Source organism: Acromyrmex echinatior, chromosome 15, assembly GCF_024713525.1.
Source record: "Acromyrmex echinatior isolate Ae372 chromosome 15, ASM2471352v2, whole genome shotgun sequence".
Taxonomy (NCBI): domain Eukaryota; kingdom Metazoa; phylum Arthropoda; class Insecta; order Hymenoptera; family Formicidae; genus Acromyrmex; species Acromyrmex echinatior.
Window position 1 is genome coordinate 1,744,733 of NC_141866.1, and position 24,186 is coordinate 1,768,918.

The following is a 24,186-nucleotide window of genomic DNA, read 5'->3' on the forward strand; positions in this document are numbered from 1 at the left end:
GTTAATTAAAGGCCATTCTACTAAAATCGTGATCTCCGAAGAATGGCGATCGTATCACATGGATCTCTGTACTCCCATTTTATGAAAAATCAGTCAGTTTATGAAGAAAATCTTTCGAATATATCAGGAAAAGTCAATTAGACTGTGCTCAAAATTAAAGAGAAAAAAAAATTGTTATATTTTAAGGAAGAGATGAAAGATGCTTGTATAGTCGCATTCTTTTTATAGTGAGTACTTTCGAAGAAATGACTGTATTGTTAAACATCTATCGAAAAATTAATCGAACAGAATGTACTTCCCCATTTCGCGATTGCGTTCACTCTTTGTCGTTGATTTCTCATTTCGTGTAAGCTTTTTTACCGGGGCAAAAGCCGAATTATCTCACGTTTAATTATTCTCTTAACCGTGCTCAGCCGCCAACACGAATCGCGAATACACGCGCAAACACGCACTTTGGCGAATGTGACTGGGCTACATATATATGTACAGCCGTGTTTGTAGGCCATTGTCGAAGGGCTCCGTTCTCGGTTTAATTGCGGAAACACGTGACCGCCACGTTAAAAAAGTGCCAGAGGGAATCGCTTCTTCTCTCCCTTTCGCTCTCTGTTTGATACTGTTCGTATAACTGACCATTGTATTATCGCGTACGGTGGTCAACCGGATCAGCTTTTCTGTTTGAACTTTAATTAGCTTAATAAGATATGGAATAATGTCATAGACATACATACAAAGTATCAAATTTTAATGAGAATACTTCAATTGAAATTATCTTTAAATGAGAAGTCTTAAGAGATCGTTCGTGAGAAAAAGAGAGAAAGATTTACCACAAATAAATGAAATATAAGACAAATATGTAGGTGTTTAAAGAAATAGAGAGAGAGAGAGAGAGAGAGAGTGCTATGAATTTTTTAATCTCTGCAGTGAAAATAGGCATAATAACTAGAACATACGTAACTATCATTTAATCGCATTTATTCAATCAATATATGTTCTAATTATTCCAAAAAATGTATCTCTAGTCATATATCCTAAAATTTCCCATAAAATAATTCCGAACTGATTGCCCGAAACGATCACGCACCGCCAATTTACGAGTCATTTAGCAAGGTGAATTTAAATTCGCTAAAGTCCTTTTTTACGATACACTCTGTGAAATCCTTTTGTCTCTCCCTCTTATTCCTCGCTTCCGGTATTTTGTCCTTTCACTCTCGTTATTCCACGTATGTAATACCTACACGTAAACAAAGCAGTCGAGAAAGAGCGAGAGATGAATGGAATACATATCTTTCGAAGTGGCTTCGATGAGAAGAGACATCGAGTGAAAGCGTTCGGGAAAATGAAAGAAAAAAGATTATTATCCCCTCGATTCGACCGTGAGTCGGAGTGTTGCGGTGTCCTAGAAAAATCTGTCCTTTTCGTCGTCTTCGTTCCCTCGACTTTCGACTCGCATAGAAGTTCCGCAAAAGACTCATTTAACTTTCTTCGTTTCGAAAGAAATTATCCAACTTGTAACGCGGTACTGAGACCGCAAATCGCAGAATAATGGAAAATCTTTTTCATCGTAACGCCATCCATTGATCCAAGCGGATCACTCGGAAACGTGACGTTTTTAATGAATAGCAGAGCGCATTTTCGTATTCAAGAATTTTATTGGAAATTAAAAAAGAATGTAGTATTTAAAGTTATTATACGAATTATATTTTTATTACAAATGCGGGCATTGTATTTTGAATCTTTCATAAAAAAATAGTAATATTAGAAATATCTTATTGAGTTTTGTGTAAATAAAATATAAAATTACAGAGAAATTATAATTCAATTAATGTTGTTTAAAAATAGAGAAGCTATATATATTTGTTATATATTACGTATTAGTCTTTTAATATTATTTTAAAAATGCGAATTAAACTATTTTGTGTAAAAAAAATTGCTACAATGTTTGAGTGAGAGATTAATTTATGTGAATAGCTGGAGATTTAATGAACGTATAAATGTGAAACGCAACGAATACATCTCGCTTATCAAGGACGTTTTAAAAGCGCCGGAAAATGGAGGAACTTAAAAATGCATTTGGCGGAAATTCATTACAATCGGTTACATCGCGATGAAAAGTCCCGTTAAACAGACTGAATTAGAGGGGACGTGGGAGAAAGAATGGCGAGAGGATAGATAGCAGAGACAAGAACGAGGAGGGAAGCGAGGAGGAAAAGTCCGTAATTACGGCTGGCAATTATTTTCTCTGGACCGAGCAGAGAAGCTGAAGGCCGGGGTCAGAGGAAAAGGCGAGAACGAAATCGTAGTTACTAGAAGTTAATTAAACGCGGACGGCGATTACGTGATCCGTGGAATATGGCGCGACAATTTCACCGAGTTTCCGTTATCGAAACCATTTCCAATCTTCTTCCGATTCGCTTTATACATGTCTTCCGTTATCTCTTAAAGAATGCATTTTTAAAGTATTTTGATGTTGCTTTAACGAAGTAAATAAATAAAAGAATTATAACAACATTAATTAATCAAAGTAGATTTTGCGAGAAATGTCAGTAGAATTTGCGACTTGAAAATGTATCTGAATCTTTAATAATATTTTATGTATAATCATATGATTACAATGTATATGAGATAAAGTTAACAATAGATGATTATATTGTTACTTTATTTATATGCTTTTTATACTTTTTTTTATTACATATATCTTTTTAAAAATAATGATTCCATGATAATTTATTTGACGAAGATAATAAAGAATTCAATTTACACGTGTAACAAAGACGATAAAATTGTATAAAATAATATACATTTTTAAACACCTGGTTCTTAAACACCTCGTTCGTTTACTGCGTATTTTCAGAAATAATGCTCTGTGTATTCCGGTTCTGCGAGTATACATTTTATTATATAATAACTTTTAACTTCATTGAGTTTACGAGTTTAAAAATTCAAGAAACTATACAGATAAAGACATCTTCCAAAGTAAACTATTAGTAATTAAAAAATGAAATCACTGCAGCTATTTGCGGTTAGGAAATAAAATCTAATGATTGAAAGACATGAAATTTTTACCATTTGTATCTATCCCAGCTTTTGTTGTTTATGTTTCTTGTATTTATCGCTTGGACTTTCTTTCCATCGCCTTTTTGCGAATTCACAATTAGTACGCAAAGTTTGAGTGATACGTCGTGGTGATCTCGCGGCTTGGTGTCGTCGCCGCCGCGCCATCGTGATACCGGATGCGGTTACGAGCCGACAATAAGTTCTCGTCAGATGCAGCGGTCCAACTTTCGCGAGACGCGGGCAACCTAAAGTTCTGTCGGAAGTTTTGGCGTCGCGACTCGCAAGCACTAGGACGCTCGGCGCGGCGTGTAGCTCGTGTTGAACTTTGTAGAACGTAGCTACATTTAATTGCTGACGTCGCCACAGGATTCCAAGCGTGGTTTCTTCAATATTGAGTACCGCGAAAATACCGCGAAGCTTTGAAAATAGTTGTCATGTTGGAACAATTCAAATAATTTCTTATCGTCATTGACTAGTATAAATTAGTGAAATATTAAGTTATTCATCATTACAATCAATCGTTTGATTAGATACCATAATCGTTATGATTATAAATTAGAATAAATAATATTATATAATTTTTTGTTATTTGGATTTTTTTGTGATCTTTTAATTATAACCAATGCACTTATATCAAATTTTGTAGAATTATTATAGATAGAGAGATAAATTTCTTTTTGTAAACGTCATCAATATGAACGAAATAATTTTAAAACAGTTATTGTTACTTAAAATTAGGAGATTTCTTCTCTATCGTAAAAAAAGATTTGGTTTATATTGATCGTATAATAATAGTACATTGACTCGAAATAGAAAATATTGTAAATGGAAATGGTGTCGAAGTAAAACTGTCATTTCGATTGATCCGTGTAAAACGATATTTCATCTCTGACCTCTGCACTTTTCGAAATGGTCTACATATTTCGAATCGGGTCGAGATCAATGTATTTTTTCAAATTCTAATAATACATTTTATATTCCGTGGGTTATTACAATCACAATTTGAATAATACTTTTGCCTCGTTTTTATTACTTTCTTATCGATGGTAAACGTGATCGCGCGCGAATCAGAAATTTGATCGCGCGTGAGGAAATACATCTTTGTGGGGAAACACATCGGCGTGCAGAATGATATATTTAAGAAAATACGTGCGTGGGCGTCTCGTCGTCGTCTCTCAGAAATATCTCGTTTCAATATTCCACGACATGCCGCATATCGCGCCCTTTTTCCCCGAAAATGCATTCTCAGCGAGGGTAGACAGCTGCGAGGGGTGGCAATCTCGAGCGGCGCGAGAGAGAACCCCGGAGGTTTACGACGCCGACTGTTTTCTCTCCGAAAGACCAATTCGCGAATTCGACCAACGTCGACGATAAGCGACGAGGCAAGTGTAGGGACCGAAGCGTCGAAGATTCGGTCGGATGAATCGAGGGCGCAAGAGTCTTGAGCGCTTTGAAAGAGAGGGGTTGCTTTGAGAGGGTCGCGAATTCTACGGCAAGGCAGCAGGGACAGCGTTCTTATACTTGAAATTAAAGGGAAATTCGAAATACCGACCACTTGTTCAAAGCGACGAGGTTTCCATCACCTCTTTTCCTCTCCCACGCCACATCGTCGTTCTTAATCGAGTTCTGTGTTCTTCGTTCGCGGTTGTTTCCTTCGCTCTTTCATCTCATCGCGATCTCTTTCTCTCGAGAAATACTGTCTCTTCTCTCTTCTCTTAAAGATATTTAAACTTTTCAAATTGAAATTGTTTTCGATATTCAGGTGAGTGGTTTTGAAAGAAAGTTTCAACGCACGTGTATCATCCGCCCTTCTATGAAAATTTTATGCAATTTTGAGTTCTCGGAGCGAGCACAATCGCTCGATTTTAGCCCTTTTCTCGCGAACAGCTTAACACTCGACTTAATATTGTAGTCTGTGGTACACCGCGATGCATTGCGGCTTTCTGTGAGCACTGCTTTTGACATGTTTAACCCTTCCTCATATTTTTAGTTATTTTCCTTTGCGTGCTGGAATTTCAAACTTCTTTTGTTCGCTCACCTAGCAACTCTGCCAAACAATTGAAGGAAGTTAACTCTATTAGTACTGATATTAATAAATAATATTATTAATTAAAAAGTTAAATAAATATTATTAATTAATACTAATAAAATATTACAAAAATATCCTATCAATAATTAAATTTGATTATTAATTAAACCTCAAGATTTTACTCGATAATTGTATTTTTTATTTATGTCTCTTACGTGACAACGTTAAAATATGATTCTTCATCAAACAATAATAATAGAATAATTAATATAAAATATCATGTTTTTATACTTTTATGGATTATATTGTTACGATTTGTGTATACACAGTAAAATTATTAATTTGTAATAATAAGAGTTAATATTTTTAATTCGCGCTTGAATACTTTTGTTTAGCTGGATTATAAATACTTCGACTTTTCACTTTTAAATAATTTATTTGTAGAGCTTTTAACGAGAGAGTTTCAATCGTAGCCGAAATATCGTAAAATTAACTTTTGCAAAACGTAGTACCTTTCCCCGATTCATCTCCTCCTATTAGGCAAACTCGTAACAAGTTTATGTCCAAGTACAGTAACATTTTGCGAAGCATTTTCATTTAATTGAATTATTCGCGCTTGATTTTTTGATATGCCACTCATCCCCAACAAAAATAAACACCCCATACGAGCAATCGGACTCTCTCGCGTATAAGGCAACGCAACGTTACGCAATTCAATGCAATTCAACGCAATGCAATGCAACACGTAACGCATAAATGGATGTAACGACGTTTTCTTCCTGGCTATTTAATGATGACGATTTCCAGTTGATACTGATAAAACATCCATGTTTTCTCATGAAAATATATGTTTCATCTTCAAAATATCACCGCAAGCGCGAAAAGTAATGACGATTGGAAATCGCTCGAAATTTCTTTCATGATCGCGTTCTGCCGCTTCGTCCTCTTCCCTTTTCGCTTTCTCGGCTCGCAGGTGCATGTCCCTCGTGATGACGCTCGTGCGCGAAGGTGTTTTTATCGGCCATTGTTCGGCCCGTTTTCCAATTGCACGTGCGAGCATCGACCGAATGGCGTCATTGTGCTCGATGTAGGTTGCCAGCGTGGTGGATCTACTCTTCTTTACGCCGGAGAACGCATAACAAAGTAACGTAAAACAATGTCACGCGATTCTCGCGCATTCTCTGTTTCTCTCTCTTTATCCTTCTCGTAGTCTATTCCACGATATTTCCCGTTTTCCCTCTCGTTTCACCACTGGAGCGAGTGAAAGCGGCACGTGGCAATAATATCGCGAAACCCTAACACTCACTGACTGCCTCTTTCTCGTAACAGCGTACTGCCGGTTCCTATTCAGGTTGAAACTACTGAAATTTTCGAGCGTACGAATTTGAAGATCTCATGGGAAACATTTATGAATTTCCGTAAAACAGTATCACAGATAGACAATATCTATGCTGTTTGAATTATTAAAATTTTTCTGTTGAGGAATTTACGTTAATATTTTGCATTTATATAATTTATTTAATAAAATAACTCCTGACGAATACTCGTTTACAGAATATTATTGTAGATAGCTTACATTATTTGATAGATATCTTTTTTCTTGCCAACTAGAAATATTTTCTCACATATGTAATTTTTAGATACAATATTAATTAATAAGAACTACGTAATATTTGTATATAAAATATATATATATATATGATATTAGTTAATTGATTATTTTATTACGTTACATTGATCTATGTTATATTCAATCATTTATTTCGTGCTTGCGATTTCCATTTCATTCCCTCGCGTTTCTATTTATCTCTCAGCGAAATTCAACAGATACGAGGGAGATGTTTTACATCAAAAGTCGAAGGCAGTCTAGCCTGTTTTCGTCATTCCTCGTTTCTTCGTCGTGCCGTATAAATAACTAATTCCGGCATATCGAGAAAACTTTGATCAGCTCTCGGGTGTGCACGACGCGACGCGACGCGACGCGACGCGACGCGACGCTCCGACGCGTTGCTTGAATGCAAACGCGCCGCTCCAATCGTACGAAGCATGCATACTTCATTACCCGTCCCTTCTAAGTTCTGCTTCTCTCGAACAAAGTACAAACTGTCTGAATCAAACCTTGATATTTCAATCCGTCCTTTCTTTCATCAATGCTACCGCAACGTTATTCGTTGATGATAAGTTCTTTGTGCTATCGTATAATGATGAATACATGAATACATGAATATATATCTAGAATCAATCTTAATGTATTATTTTCGGAAAATGAACGGAAAATGAACGAACAAAATATTTATTCACAAAAATTAATTAAAAAATTATTGATATATTTATGATTATATATATTGTCTTAAACTTTAATGTCACCGAGTGCTATTTTGAAAAATTATACTAGTCATCCTCAATTTTTTATTAGTCCTCACAGCACTTGGTTTTTTTTTTATATTACACTGTAGTGACACATATTAAAAATTTAAAGTAGAGCCAAGTATTACGATCAAGCACGACGACGGAGGTGTAATTTAAATGTGAGTTTAAATTTTCAGAAACGTAAGTAGTATCCGGACCTACGTTTGCTGTCCGTTCGCGTTTATGGCATGCGTTTATATGAGTGTCGGTGTGCAGGTTCTGGTGCGCTCAAGAAGTTACTTAACTCGTGATACGCGACGTTTGGGGGACTTCCTTAATTTCCGGGAATACGGGCTCTTCCGGCTGACGTTCTACTCGACAGCAGACAAGCCCTCATTAAGATTTTAGGAGGCGGCGTGCGTTCTCGTTCGGATAAATGCCTGTGGGTAGTTCGCGCAGACGGAAGACGATGTCCAATCTTTTAAATTGTAAGACAGTTCATCATGTAACGATATTGCGAATAATAATGGATTATTTTCTGGAATTAGGTACTTAATTCCTATTAAATGATCCATTTTTCATATACATGGAGGTATGAATATTATCTTTATTTTTTTATCTACAATATATAAATGCAATTTTTATTATGTAAATTGAAATTAACGCGTAATAAAACTAGAGAAATATTTTGTAAAATAATTTGAATTCAAATTTGATTAAGAATCGAGTAAATTTGAATTACCTACTCAAAGAAGAGTTAATTTAGATGATGAGAGTATAGCTTTTTTTATTTTTTAAAGTAGACACGTACTCAATCTTCTTTGGATTATAAATTTTGCTATGCATTTATTAATGCTTCTCCATTTTATCATTTCTTTAAAAAGTGAAGTTTCAGGTATATCCATCTAAAATTCGCTTTAAAAGCGAGTTTGTCTTCTATACGATCTCTCGTTTATCTTTAAGATTCTTGTTGTTTTTTTTCTTATTCATCTGTTTTGATCTCGTAACTACATTCATTAAAATATTTCTACATAATAACTTTATTCTAAGAAATTAAAAATGCATTAGTATTAATCTTTATAACATCTCGTTTCGATCGACAGTGATTCTTCCTACATATGAGAGATTTCTTTTCAATCTCGTAAAGAAATCGATATTAGCGTCGGATCGTCTTTATGAACAATTAGCGATTTCCATATTTAACAATTGCCGAAAAAGATCGATTCCTGAAAAGAGAAAGGGAAAAGATACAGTATCAAAATAATTCTGCGGTTCTTGGAAAAATTGTGGCCTGCGAAACACGACGCTAGGATAATTTGAGAGTCGTGAGAGGGTTGTCAGGCCGCAGACTATAAGACGAGGGTGCAGGATGCAGGGCTGTGGCGACGAGTTCGGGGGTGGAATTTCGGATGGGCTAGGCTGGCTCGCCGCTCGGGTTTCTAAGTTTATTAAGTCCGACCACGACTCTTGCCTTATCTGGCAACTCGGAGACTCGACCGCTATCCGCTGCACCCTCCCACCCCATCTCTCTTCCACCGTACTTCTTTCGCTTTGCAACCCTGCACCGCCCGTAAATTCATATCTCGAATAATTTTCACCCGGCACGGGCCCGAGCGACTTGGCTAACTGCCAGGGTTCCTCGTAAACTCTCTTGCTCTTCCATCGTCCATCCTCTCTCGGGCAACCCTCCAACTCTTTTGGTCCCGCGTTTCTGATTCTTTCTCGCCTGCTTTGGTCTCTTATTCCTTGCACTAGAGCGAAGTGCCCTTATTCTTCTTCTCACCCCCTTTACTGATTTTATCAGGATATCGCCTTGCTCGTTTCCGTGCATTCCTGCCACCCCGGTATTTCATCTGCAGACGACACTGGGACATCGTGAAGGAATCGCCGATGAAGGCACGTTATATCCACGAAACTCTGTGATCTATGCTCATCGCGCATTACTTTTTCAACAGAGTAAGATAGTTATAAAAATCGTTTCGTAAAACGCCTTGTATTGATTCTTATCTAATTTAACAGATCTAATGCTTGGAAATAAATGACGTACATTAATTACATTTACTAATCTTAACTATGATTTAAGAAAATTCTTTCTTTTGATATTAAATCGCATTTTAAATATAAACGTTTATATAATTTCTTTAAATTATATAAACGTTTAATAACAAAACTTTAAAAATTAAAATATAATTCTATAGATTTTTTTTTCCTATAAAGCTTACATCACAAACTATATAGATGTGTGATTTTCTTGTTTATAACTCATAATAGTTATTTTTGTTATATAATTATTACATGTTATCGCTACTATCTAAAACCATACCTATTCTTTGAAAACTTTACGTGGTATTAACTAATGTCAATTCGCTTTTGTGATTAAAATAGCATATGGTTTAAAGACGTATAAACATTTTAGAACGTATGTTTTGTTTTGTATTGCCTTCGCGAAATATGCAAAGCCACCTCTGTTTACGACGTACAACTTAAGACACATTTTGAGATCGCATTTACTACTTCCGTGTTCTTGAAGGCGCCTTCATAGAGCCACATTGAACATGTGCATAGCATACGTTCAATGCAGTTTGCGACGCAACTGTACTGTAGAATTTAGTATTGCAAATGAATTCTCAATAGCCTTCTGCTCTTATTTTGTACTCTGTAAAGACATGTTTATATATAAATATTATATTCAGTAAATGAAATTAACCATTTACTTTTAAATTCTTCGGGAATAATACACTGCGGTATAGCATTCTCAGTCAATTCAGTTGCTTATAACTTTCATAGAAATGAATTGTTGTATGAAAAAAAAATATTTTCAATTAAAATGCTAAATATTAAGAAATAATGCTTTCAAATATATATGTATCCTTATTAATAAAAAATATTATGAGCAATGAGAAAAGCATTGGAAAAACATTGGAAAAGAGTTAGAAAAGCACTAGAAAAACATTGAAAAAAAAGCTGGGTTATCGTTTATGGGTTAAAATAAATTCAACTTAATTCCATATTAAAACTTATATTTAATCTGCAAGAAGTTAATTAACTAAGAATGAAATTAAAGTAAAAGTTCTATTCTGAAACTTAGTTAATAATTCTTCTATCTTATTTAGAAAGATAACATTATGAAAAATTATGTAATTAATCTGATATTATTTTTTTTATTTTTATTTACATTGTATATTTAATCTAATACGAATTTACAATTAAATTTGTAAATAATTTGTCTTTTTTATATCAATTAAGTTAAAATTATAGTTAATACGTAAAATGTATTAATAATATCCTAACATTAAGGAAGCACAGTAGCGAGCGATATTATAAATTAAGTCAGATTCTCAACTCCACATCACTGCGAGTATTAGCGAATGAACATGTTAAGTCACTATAAAGTAATTTCAACAACGAGGCGATAACTGCGGTTTTAGCGATAATTAAAAGCGTATTGCCAACTAAGCCCCTCATAGGCCGTACTTTCATGTCCGAATATACTTCACGGTAATCTCTTAATGAGCCTTGAACGAGAACACGAATTAGACGCGATGTAACAAGAGAACCGAGAAAATTCCTTACACTGCATCAGCCTGTAAATGCAATTGTTACATCACAATTAAACGTGTCTATTCAAAATGATGCATGTCGCGGCTTTATTAACGATTCAAGTTGCTTATTATGCTCAAATACAATTATTAGATAAATAAAATTGTACATATTTTATATACCATATGCCTTTATACACTCGCATGAAAAATCTTTTAGCTCGCTCTGAAAGCTATAAGAATTATACATTATACACAATACATTCTTTGAATATTAATTTTTTTTATATTTTTATGAAGTGAACATGTAAATCACAAAATTTAAAACTATTTTTCTTCATAGTTTATTTTCGTTTAAACACCTATGTTAATCCTCGTTAATCGAAATAGACTATTGCTTCGTGATTGTGAAAATCGAGTTTATTTGAGAGACAGCAGGAGCCTTATTCATTACCTGATTCATTGAGAATGCATAGAATGATTTATATGGCTTATGAGAATTATTTGCATATGGGATTCTATCCATTTTACATGAATTTTATAGTAGTCGCATAGATAAATGTGTTACCGATGCATTTGCGATTCCGGTGAGACGTAAGTAATTTACACAGGCGACCTTTGTCAACATAGTCTAAGTGGTGCTGAAACCACCAGGCGAACCAGTAGTATTAACTTACACTCGTGTAATGCATGCCTTGCGAGATTAAGCCATTTAAATGTGCTCGTGTATAGTAATTATTCGCTCGTATATAATTGATACGACATTCGTTATGCAAATTTGCATTTTGCTTAAGCCGGAAGAATTAAATGCGTATAGTATCGATACCGCATCATCATCGATTTCGTATTGCAACGCATGTTTGTCATAAGTATATGTTCATATAAAGCGTGAATGATAATTTCTGCATTAAAGTAAATTAATAGGCAGTAATTATAATTAATTATTCTTCTAGACACGGTGAGTTATCGTAATCGAATTTCTCTGAAAACTGCGATGCATAATTAATTGCACAAATTATTAAATAATTATCCCTTTTTCATCCACAAACAACAATTCAATGTTCTTACGTTCGTCGTAATTATTCCCTCTTTCTGTATTCTCCTCCAATTTGCCGCAAACAATTAGTTCGACTGGATCGATACCCTCATCGCGAACGGCGTTTATTCCCCGTCGTAATGAATTCCGACTTTAGTTTGCCGATATTAGGCGCTGCCTTTATGGCATCTTTGGGATCTTCAGGCAGCCGCGTGATTTTTTCGTGGCCCGTTTCGCATACCAACCTCCGGCGATGGTGCGCGAAGGAACGTAATATCTTCCTCGCGAACACGTCTACGTTATGTGAATTGTAATGCCGGGCTCGTTATCATTCGCGAATCCAGAATGACGGTGTTCCTTCTCTCGGCGGGAAGGGGGGGGGGGGGTTACACACTTCGTAGATTCCTCACGATCGGCAATATGCCACGGGAACAGCACCCACGGGATCGGCGCGGGCATTAGTATTCCGAGAACACCGTGGTCGGCCTCTACCTCTTGGTGTTTTCTCTGTCTGCCTGCTAGTCTCCATCTACACCGTTTTCTCTCTATCTCTTTGTTTCTTGCTCCCTCCGTCGCATTGCATGTGGGTGCATATACGTGTGCGATTGCGCAGCTCTAGCATCCCTAGCCTCTAGGGCGCCGACTAAATATAAAACATTTTACCTCTGGCTCTCGCGGTCTGACGTGGTCTCCCGACGGTAAACACAGGCACAAAGATAAGTTGTGTGACTGTCTCTCAGAAGGAGATAAATCGTAAAATATTTATTTCTCGCGTAGACGTGAAATGGTACAGTGCGAGCCCATTTTTATTTTAGATATTATTTTATTTTGTGAAACTTTATGTACAATTTTTAATGCACTACCAAATTTCATTGAAAACTTTGTATCGAATAATAATAAATTTAATATTATTTAACACAAAATGAATGAAGCTAGGATTATATTTGTCTAAGACATTAAGATCCGCCTTGACCAATATGGTCTACTCGTTTGTGTGTTGTACATTTCTCAGTTTTCATTTAATACTGCTTAATATTATTATTAAGTATAGACGCAATTCCACCAATTGAATACACAATTGTTCATTTGCATTATAAAGTGAGAATACTCAATCGAGAATAATTAGTTGTAGCTGAAAGTCCATGATTACGATAAATACCGAATTTTTGCGAGAAGTGCCAATTAAATTGCGTATTTCTTTTATTTCAATGATATTCTAAAAATAATCAACAACTTTTTGCTAATGTGCATAGCATCAATGTTACTTGAATCAAGAGGATTTATTATAATTTTCTAAAGTTAAAGGGTTAAAGTTATTGCTTCATGCATGTATGCAAAGTAAGATTTAAATATTTTTGAGAGAAAAGGCTTTCCTCTTAATTCTCGTAGATTATATTTAATCGTTTAAGATGCTTCGCGCGCATTTCGCAATCTGGAGCGGGAACTATATCGGGACCATATACGTCCCCCAATTCTATTCTGCATATTAAGCGATCCTCACTGCCACCCCGTGGACCCGATATATCGAGTATGCCGTCCTGGATCGACAGCGCTGGCACGTCACTTATGAACTCCATGCCGTGGCATATGCCGATGATTGGCCGCCGACTCATCCCTCGCATTTCGATCCCCGTGCGTATCTGCACCCTTCCGTATTCTCCCGCGTGTGATCGTGTAGATTTATCACGTAAAGGCACATGCACGTGAGCGCGCGTGTATATGTATGCGTGTTTCGTTGATAGGAACGGCGGTCGTCAAACATTTTGATTTCGTGCGGTTCGTTGCGATAGTTTGACGTCTCATCTGTACTCGCAAATTTTCACGGATGATCCTTACGTAGACTGTGCCAGGAAGAGGTAAGCTTACACGTTTGAAACTTTCAATATTGTGGCAAAAGAAAATTACATGAGATATAACAAAATGTTCTTAACCATTTCCTAATCATTAATTTATAAAGTTTAAATTTGATAATCTTCTACATGAATTTATAACACATCTTGTAATAATTGAAAGATCTAAAAATGAAGTTTGTAATATTTCGTAACATTGTGTAATTAGGTATACCTTTGAATTCATGATAGATAATTCATTATACTTGGACTTGAGTGAATTTTTAGAAATTATTTAATTCGTTTTATTAATCAGACAAATATATAAGAAAGACATCTTGCCAGGATGAAATTTCAGTTGCATCTATGAAATATCAATTATCTGCGATTTTAGTCGATAACGATTTGGTTCAGCATTTCAATGCCATTTCTCGATGTTGCACACACACACATCGCTTATTTATTTATCTTACCCAATCATTGATGCTTCGACACTCTATTTTCCGCTCTCTTGCATTCTTTATCTTTGTCTCTCCTATTGTCTGTTTTTCAATTCGTCCCTCTCTTGAAACATACTTTGCATAGCAGAGTACGCGGACCGTGTTCACAATTTGATGGCACATGGTCACCCACGCGGTCGTGACACGTCCAACCTAATGAACCTCGCATGATAGAGTACGACCATGGGCCAGCTAGCTAACCAACCCGGCTAAAAAGGAAAGAAAAAGCACATACGAGAAGAGAAAGCTTGTTGGAGGAATCAAGGAAGCAGAAACAGAAGAGAAAGAAGTAAAAGGGGTCATGCAACAAATAGGGAAAGTAAAGAAAGGAAGAAAGGAGAGAGAAAGAGAAATGTACGCAAATAGGAAAAATGAAAGCTCATCGATGGTGATTAATTGCACTACGTCTCATGACGTAACGAGCAATTAATTATTATCGGATAATCAAATCAGCTGCTTCACTATAGCCCTCTTCCCTCTTTTCTCTTCGATTCTCTCGCGCAAACTGATAGCTGCGATTTTTAATTAGTCACGTGCTTCGACATCAAATTCGTTTATTTTCGTTATGTGACGTATATGATGTTTTACGTCGCGAGCACGTGTCTTCTCTTGTCGCTGTATCGCATCGAACAATAAAAGTACTTGTCTGTGATTTGTGGGAATCGTACGCGTGAAGTGTATAAGTATAGACAAGCGTATAAATGGATGTTCAGCTCTCGCGTGAAACTTTTCCTCTCCTTTTATCATTTATCGCTCATCTTGATTCGTATTCCCGCTGTATCTCTTTCCTTTTTGCCCGTCTCTCATGGAGTAACGAACCTTATCAGTCGCAATCATAAATATTATGCAAACGAATGATCGAACGAATAGCATCGACTGATAGCCTCCCTCATTTTCATCCTTATCGAATCCAATATCGCATACAGGTAAAGATATAGAGCAGATGAAGCGTAATAGTAGAGACATCAGGCAACGTTTCTTTGAGTATATTATCGTAACGTATATGTGGCAGATTTTTTATTTTGAATGAAGTAAATTTCATTCTGTAATTATATATAGAACGTTACAAAATTTAAACGTACTCAGAATTTAACATTGATTAAATATGTATTATGTTATTTATAATGTTGAGATGTATGATATTATATTGTATCTAAATCACAATATATAATACATTAAGTCAATCCTATTTTAATTGTCATAAGAATATACGAAGAGATTGATAGCTGGCTTTTCTGGATTATCTCAAGAAATAAGAAGTAAAATGAGAATAAACCTCATATAGCCACTTTCGCGACAGAAAAGTTTAATAACAATTTCAGACAATCTTTTTCCTCCATTACGGAATTTCCGATTGAGTTCTCGAGCAAATCGTTTTCCAACTTTCGCACTTTGTTACGTCTGTGATCGAGTCTCAAGATTATATTCCGTCTGTTGATTTATCTACTTTCGCGCTCGGGAAAAATACGAGTGCGTCACCTAGGGACACTACTTTTGCACCACCGCGCGCGGAGCAATCTCCCAAGATTCTCCGTAACGATAACGTTACCGTTCTCGCCTTCGTGGACTTACAGTCAGCTGCACGCATACGCACGCCCTTTTTTTCTTTCCACGTTTCTGCACGACGCGTGTCCCCGAGAATGGATACACAACACGCAAGCATGCAAACGAACGTTGTGACTCACCGAGTCCGTCGAATCGTTAGGGTGCACAGAACAAAGAGGAGAGAAATTATGAGAAAAAGAGGGGAGAGTTATTACACTCAGTATTATTAATTATTTATGAAAATAAACGTTGGATGTTGGAAGATACGCAAGCGCAGAAAAATTCGATTACCCTTATTTGATAAGAAATTAATTCATTGTGCGTGGCATTCCAGTAGCGAAAATAAACGCGAAGGAGTGGCTATCGAAATTTATCTTTCAATTTCAGACGAATTTTCGTGCACAATTTTGACATTAATTGTAAGTATAATTGCTCTGATATATTACGATTACTCATTAAAGTCGTTGGCTTTCCTTTGTAGGACATGTCAACCGTGCAAATTGTCTGACGAGATTCATGAATTAATTCTCAGGTTAGTATCGAATGTAAGCTCGCTGGTTCTAAGTGAAAATGTTGTCAGGTACAATCGTTGCTCAATACTAAAATAAACTAAAATAAATTTAAACACGAACAAGGACAATTTATATACTACGACGATTTCGATCATCTGTGGTAGTTACAGTTCAGTATATAACCGCAGGGACGCTTTTGCTACTTTATCGTTTCCATGGAAATATTGTACGGAAAGTACAGTAATCGTGTAACTGGGCAAACATAGTAGAGCGTAACAGTCTGCCTTAACAATTGATCACATCAAGCTCGTGAAATAATATTAATATATCGCTTTTGATTATTATTTTTTTGTTTAAGTTTAAAAACTCTAAAGAAGCAAGTTGTAGTTATTATGTTACATTTTCCCATTGCGGAGACCGATTAAAACAGACAGAAATTCGTTTAACATCTGACGGCTTAACCAGCTCACAGCGATGTAAATCCGGAACAATTCTTTCTCGACTAAATACAACAGCGTGCTTTAGCGTACTTTTTAATTCCCACGTCAATTCTCTCTCTCTCTCTCTCTCTCCTCTCTCTGTTATCCCTTCTTCTCTCATTGTCGATTATTCGAGCACACGAATAACGCGAATAACTCGCTCGTCCATGACACGGCCACATTTCAACGATTGAGGGAAAAGACCGTGACGCGAAATATGAAAGGTAGAAAGAAATAAAGAGAGAAAGAGAGAGAGAGAGAGAGAGAGAGGAAGGGACGTGTGTATTGACCAAAGCAAGACACGCAAAACGACCGAGATATACGTACACACAGCTTTTCGTATGGTCGCACGCGTACGAACTACCGACGTTTCTCGGTCCCGTTCGTGGCAAATCCAATTATTCGAAACGAGACCGCAAGCTTTCACAGTCTCGTTCAAACCCATCTATTTATACTGCGCGGCTAGGCGCAAGTGAGAACGAGAGAATGAAAAGAGACAACGAATGAAAGGGAATGGTTGAAGGGGTTGAAGAGTTGAGGTAGGTCCACGCAGGGATGTATAGAGGTTGTGCTTTCTCTCTCTCCCCTTTTCCCAACGTGGAAGGTAAAAATACTCGTTGACTACTATCCTTTCTCTCTTTCTCGTTGGAATTTTCAACAATCTTGTTTTCTCTCTCTCTCTCTCTCTCTCTCTCTCTCTCCCCGCCCCCTCTCCTTTTATTGGGTCGCATTCCTCTCGACATGCCTAAATGCCGTAACCGCATTTACACATATACGCTCGTGTTCGCTGATACTATTGTTGCGACCGAGAATGCAGAGTGGATGCAACGGTGACGATGCTAACGTCGACGACGGCACGTCCCGACGTTTAGCAACGTGGTGATGCTGGTTGCGGATAGCGGGGAGGTGGTTGAAACGGCTGTAGCGAGGGAGAGCGAATGCACACTTAAAGTGTAATCGCGGCTGCAAGCGGACTGCAGGCGACCGACCGATCGACCAACCAACCGGCCGATCGGTTAGTAAGCCGACGACGGCCTCAATAGCTCGCTTCCGTACTGCCAACCGACGTTTATTGCCTGCCTAATAGCAGGTACGTACGGTGAAGAACCGGCCGCAACTGATATCGCCTCTAAATTGGACGGGTTAGCAAATCAGTCGCGAACTGCTGCGAAAATGATCCTTTTGTTTCAAAAGTGCTTCATTTTTAATTAATTCAGGGGACGATTATCTTTAATTAATATATTGAAATTGATTAATATATTGCCTAAATATTGAAACGTATCTGTATAATTTATTAAATAAAATCGTATACTTCCTCGAATTAATGTTGGAATGTATTTTTGTAATATTTGGAATTAATTTTGCTAACATTTTAAATATGTATATATTCAATTTTATAACTTTTTTAAATATTAAACGAATCTGAAAGCATTAATTTTTTTTAATAATACAAAACTACATCTGCAGGCACAGTATAATGTATGTTTTAACATGGGTTTATCATATATTAAAACATAAATTTTTAATTTTGTTAACTTCTCTCTTTCTTTCTGTTAAACGCCTGATATTACATAAATGAAAAAAGATAATAAGAAAGAGAATTTCAATACTAAGGCATACATATGCTTATCAATGTGAAACAAAAAAGCAAAATATGATTAAAACGAAAATAGATAAAACGGCAAGAAATTAGAATAAGAAGAAAGTACGTAGTATACAAATATTACACGCTTCTCTCTCTCTCTCTCTCTCTCTCTCTCTTGCAATTCTCTGAGCCTGTTTCAGCAACTTGGAGCCTCATTGCACACAAGCTGGCAGGAGTCGAAAGAAGGACTTAACGAAATATTCAAATCCGAGCCGTGCGGGAAGAGCAGGCTCTTAAATAATAATGCCCGCTTTCGGTATGCTAAGGATCCTCTATTTTCACGGGAAGAACACGGTCTCGAGGATTTCTGCTTTTCTCAAAGTTTCGGGTCAAAGGAACGCCGAGCTCGCAAACTTGGGCGCAACGCGAAAGAGAATGAAATAGTCATCAGAGAAGAACGCAACGGTATATAATCTCACGGTTTTCATTTCTAACGACGTTTGCAATGACACAGGCGGATTTTTTAATTTACATTCTAAAACTTACAATACTTACATTAAGAAAAGTAATGCTGCAAATATTATTACTCGAATCATAATTATGTGAATACAATTATATGTGTGATTAATTAATAATTAAACTTTTTTGACATAAGAACAAATCAATTTTAAAGAAAAAGTGAAGGAAATTAATATCTTACAAAACTCTTCGAATATTTATTTACGTAAAATTCTTTTAAAAGAATTATTTTAATATAATAAAAGGAAGAGATTTTAATACAGGTATCCCATATTAAAGTTAGAATTCTATACGGTTGAATTATTTAAAACTATATTTTTTTAGATTCTGATTTCATATTTATCATATTTTTTACGCATATATTATTCATGTTGTACAATAAGAATATATTGAGAATTGAAGCAGCATGTTTGCCTTTTGTGTTTATATATGAATGATAAATTTGCCTTTTTTTATTTCATATATGATGAAACGTCGCGTTTCATGATAAATTTCTGCAAATTCTTCTTCCCTTATGAAAACTTTTGTTGAGCCAACGTTGATCATAAAATATCAAAAATTTCGCAATTTCTAGTACGAATTCCTGCGAATCCTGAAAATTGGCTCTCGCGGTAGAGGATGAAACAGTCATCAGGAAAGAACGCAGCGGTAACTCTCGAATTTTCATCCCGTCCAACGTATCCGTACTATTCGTAACGCGCACGTACGAGTCGCGTACGTTCGCGAATTCAATCTCGCCGATCGGCAGGCGCGTTTTTCGCGAATTTCCATCGAGTTTCCGCTTCGCCTTCACTGGTTACGTCGCGTCGCGTCGGTTCAATCTGTCGAACGATCCGGGTCGTTTCTCTCGCGCCATCCTGCCGCGGCTCGCTTCCAGAATCGATGACGGAACTCGCCGCTATCCCGTCACCGTCGACAATTCACGGCTTCGATATCGTTCATATTTTAGCGCGGTGTTTGCGATCGCCAAACAATCCCAGTCGACCTCGACAAGCTTTCGACGTTCCGGCTCGAATTCAGGTCTGGACGACGCATCGAGTGCCCCTTGTTTGTCGCGCTCGTTTAATGAGTCAGGAATTTCGAGCATTTTATCGCCGACGACGTGGCGCACTGTCCGCAACCGGATTCGAACACACTGTTGCATTTTAATGATAGTACCGATCGCACGGCCGACCGTATTCCCCATTGACGAAGCGTTCGATCGCATGAGAAATTGCAGCGGCAATAATTCCCATTCCATTCTTCCGAAACGTGTGACTTTTATATCCCGTGGATAATATATTTCTTCGAGTATTTTCCAATCGCTGTGATTTTTCACAACGCAATAGTATTTCTCGAGTATCTTGAACAGCCCAAGAGATAAGCTAGGACATAAATTGAATTCTGCAGATAAAAATTAAAGTAATACTGATTGAAATCTCAAACGATACGAAAGTTAATTGGTTTAACCGTTTTAAATTAAATCAGGACACTCTCGACATAAAATATCACCAAGTAGTCGGAAATTTCCAGAAAGATTGGTGTATCGGAAAATACAAGACAAATAAGACGATCTAGAATATCTTGGAAGTTCATTGAAAATTGAAAAAGCATCAAATAAAATAAATTATATATTCTTACTATATTCTCTAACTATAGCTCATATGTCGCTTCGTTATTAGTGTCATCACTAATTTGAAAATTAGATATAAAAATGATTCTATTAGCGATTGAATTTTGGACTTTAAAAAAAGATTTCTATAATTAATGCTCAAATAATAATTATATTATTTACATCCCTTCTCTTTAAAACTTATTTAGAGTGAATTTCACTCTGAAGAGTAAAATCTTATTCTCAAAGATTGAAAATTAAGCCATTTTTGGACTCTTTAGTGTGAGAGTCCATTTCAAAAGATTTAGAGTTTAAAATTCCAAAATAATTTTCATGGAACAAAAACTTATACGAAAAGAATTAGCTGAAGTATCTCTATAGATATAACAGATAAATACAGATACAGATGGATACAGATGTGTGAAAATAATTTTGTTAAACCATCAACAAAATTATGTAGGAAACTCAAGCATGATGTGCACTGCTACACAAAATTTTGATATTCTAGTAATCAAGGATCCTACATAATTATTTTGACAGTTCAACGAAATTTTCAGATCTATATCTAACAAAATTTACGTACTTTAGCAACTGTTCTTATTTTCGTATATTGTTTTTAATGACTCACCGTTTAATAGACATGATAATAATCACCTGTTATGGAGCGATGTGATTCTTCGTATGAAATGGCGTCTTGGTTGGGAGACAAATCCATGGGAGGCACAAATCCGGACACATTATCCGACGCAACCATAACGGTCAGTCGGGAACCGACCAAATGGAGCCAAACGCTCTTGGTGGTCTCTCATACCTTTCGTATCTACGCGAGTTCGTATATATCGCTCGCGTTACGAGACTCCCCCTCGGGTCTTTCCTTCGATCCTCTCAGTTTTCCTCTATGTCCCGCAGCACACGTCGACTGTATGGGGTGCACCGTGCGTACCCGGGACACAAACCCCACAACAGGGTTGACGGGCTAGCAACCCCCCATGGCGAGCTCCAGCCGACCGCACCGCGTTCATTCTGTTAAAACAGCAGGGCGCGTGCGTTACGATTACTGTAAGAGCGTTTCTGCGATATTACATTGTTGAACTGCAACGTACCTATAGATGCTATTGTTGTCGCACATTTGCGGTTGTCAAATTGAAATACCATATGCGTGGAAAATTTTCCGCTATATAATGTTCTACATTCGAATCTCATTAGCAGTAGAAGTGTTTAAATTTATTTGTTTAGAGATCTATGACTTTAATTTATCTAGATATTTTAATTGATAAGAAGTATATTGTCTGTAAAAATTGTTGCGACAGCTTTATCAAAGACGAGAAATGAGATATAGACAATAAAAACTTGTTTGTAACTATAATGTTATACATCTACATTAGAAAATCATTAACGAAGAAATAATATTTAATAATTAAAAATTTAATTAAAAATTATCAAATATTTGAAAATATCTGCTCTTTTAGATATTTCAGGTGTCATTAAATCGTTACAAAAATTATGCGTATGCCTATTTCTTCTTTTCTCTACTATAACAAAAATTAATACGTTTAAAAATGAAGATATTGGCAGTAATTTTAGTTATTTAAAAAACTAGAATTTTATTGGATTCTCCATATGCAAGCATTATCGTGTTTAAACTACCTGTTGATCAAAAACTACACGTATAAATATTTTCCTATTAAAATAATTTGTATTACGCACCTGTAGCAACTCTGTACAGAACGAATGATTGACATCATTGCATTAATGAACGAACGTATTTGGCATCGTTAATTCACATCTGTCAATTGTGTAAATCCTACTAACGCGCGTATATATGTGTCGTTTGCGTGTGCAGTGTAATGCAAGATTGATGACGACTTTCGGTAAGCTCATTGTAAACTCATTCGCAAGTTTCCCGAGAGAGAAATAGCTGCCAGAAGATCACGACATTGCTGCCGAGCGGCAAATCTCGTCTCACGAAATCGGTGGGCAATTCCAGAAAGATTTCCCTGCCGAGATTTGCGGCTCGCACTGTTAAAAATACGATCGTCGTGTTAAACGCGCTCGACGTTTCTCCAATAAAATGTTTCCTGCGTGTTCGACAGCGTCGCTCAGCGAGCTTCGGGAGAAACACTGTGAAATAACAACCACGGCAGTGCTGCATAACTGCAGAACGGATTAATGCATTCCAACACAATTCCGTTCAATTTTTTCCATTTGGAAAAGAGAAGAAAAATTACAAAACTGTTATCCCGCTTATATTGTGTCGATCAATCTATTTGACAGCGCGGACATGACATCAACGATTCTATCGAGATACTTGTATTGTGTACAGACTATTATATAATTATTGTAGCACTTTAAAGACAACTTTTCTATTTAAAGATAACTTTATTTAATTAAATTACTGTTGTTAATAATTAGAATTAACCTATATTAACGCTTATTAACCTATATACATATATTTAACTATATTTTTACGATATATTGCATATTTCTGTCAAAAAAATATTTCAAGTCTTGCTTCAAATGTTACTTATTAAGCAATACGAATTAAAGATTATAAAAATTAGATACCGAAATCGTGTGGCGTTATGTTTTTTTTTTTTCACGATAAGCAGAATATTTTAAGATCCTAATAGTATGCAATTTTCTTTAGCTGGAGCAAATTGCTCGATAATATCGTAGACAGTTATACACTATGCACTTAGATGAGCTGCAGCTGTAGTGTCAATGCAAATACCGACGCAACTGCGATGGCATGGTTAATAAACGCCTTTGTTACGACAATATGACGTTAATTAAAACTACGCGATCATGCAACACTTAGAGTCGCGCGCGCACCATCAACTTTTTCATTGCGTCGCTATTGTGCACTTGAACATTACAGATACAATTATTTTAGCACATATGCAACCCACGCGCATAATTGTTGTTCTTTTTGCATACTTTTTGTTTCGAAGCGTTCCTAGAACCACCCATTACTTTGTGACAATATGAGTGAATTTCAACACACACAGCACACATAATTCGCATTTGTTTTCAGAGTTTGTTTTCTGAGAGTTTTTCAATTTTTAATTTCTCGCAGTTGAACCTGACTGAAGATGTGAAGAATTTTTTCACTATTAATTAATTACAGACTACAACTTCAAAAATATTTATTGCTACTGTCTGCAATATTTAACGACACCATTTATGTAAATTAATACTTAAATTATATCTTGTTAATTACACTCAGACGTATCGCGTTGGTCTATCTTTGAAAGATTTTACCCTTAATTGTTGTATATAATTCAACGTTGCGAATCGGAAGCCGTAGAAACCAGCTGCGCCCAACAGTTGTTTTGTTTAATCAGAGAAGAGGAGATTCTTTACTGCACAGCTTACCGTCTGTTAGCTTATCTCTCTAGCTTTCACCCTTCGCAGTGTTTCTTTCCAGTTTTTTCCTTGATCGTCCTTTTTTCCCTCACTGAACGAGAGACGCAAACTTTGGATAGGATACACAGACTTGTAAAAGGGTCCATTCCAGTTGGCTAAACACAGCATACCTCGATAGTTTTTTTCTTTTACTTTATTGTTCTTTCGTTTAGCTTCATATAGTTTTCAAAAACCATCGGTTATAGCACAATAC

General features: G+C 36.3%; 1 protein-coding gene and 1 long non-coding RNA gene across 6 annotated transcripts in view; both read left to right on the plus strand.

Moving 5' to 3' along the window:
* LOC105151150 (Krueppel-like factor 6) overlaps nucleotides 1-24,186 on the plus strand; it is a 337,682-nt gene that overhangs the window by 200,209 nt on the left and 113,287 nt on the right. The gene's annotated exons all lie outside the window — the stretch shown is intronic.
* Nucleotides 10,617-24,186, plus strand: part of LOC147907194 (uncharacterized) — a 54,297-nt gene continuing 40,727 nt past the window's right edge. Inside the window, exon 1 of the long non-coding RNA XR_015547560.1 lies at nucleotides 10,617-18,922. This is a non-coding gene — a long non-coding RNA (uncharacterized LOC147907194). The remainder of the gene's footprint in view (nucleotides 18,923-24,186) is intronic.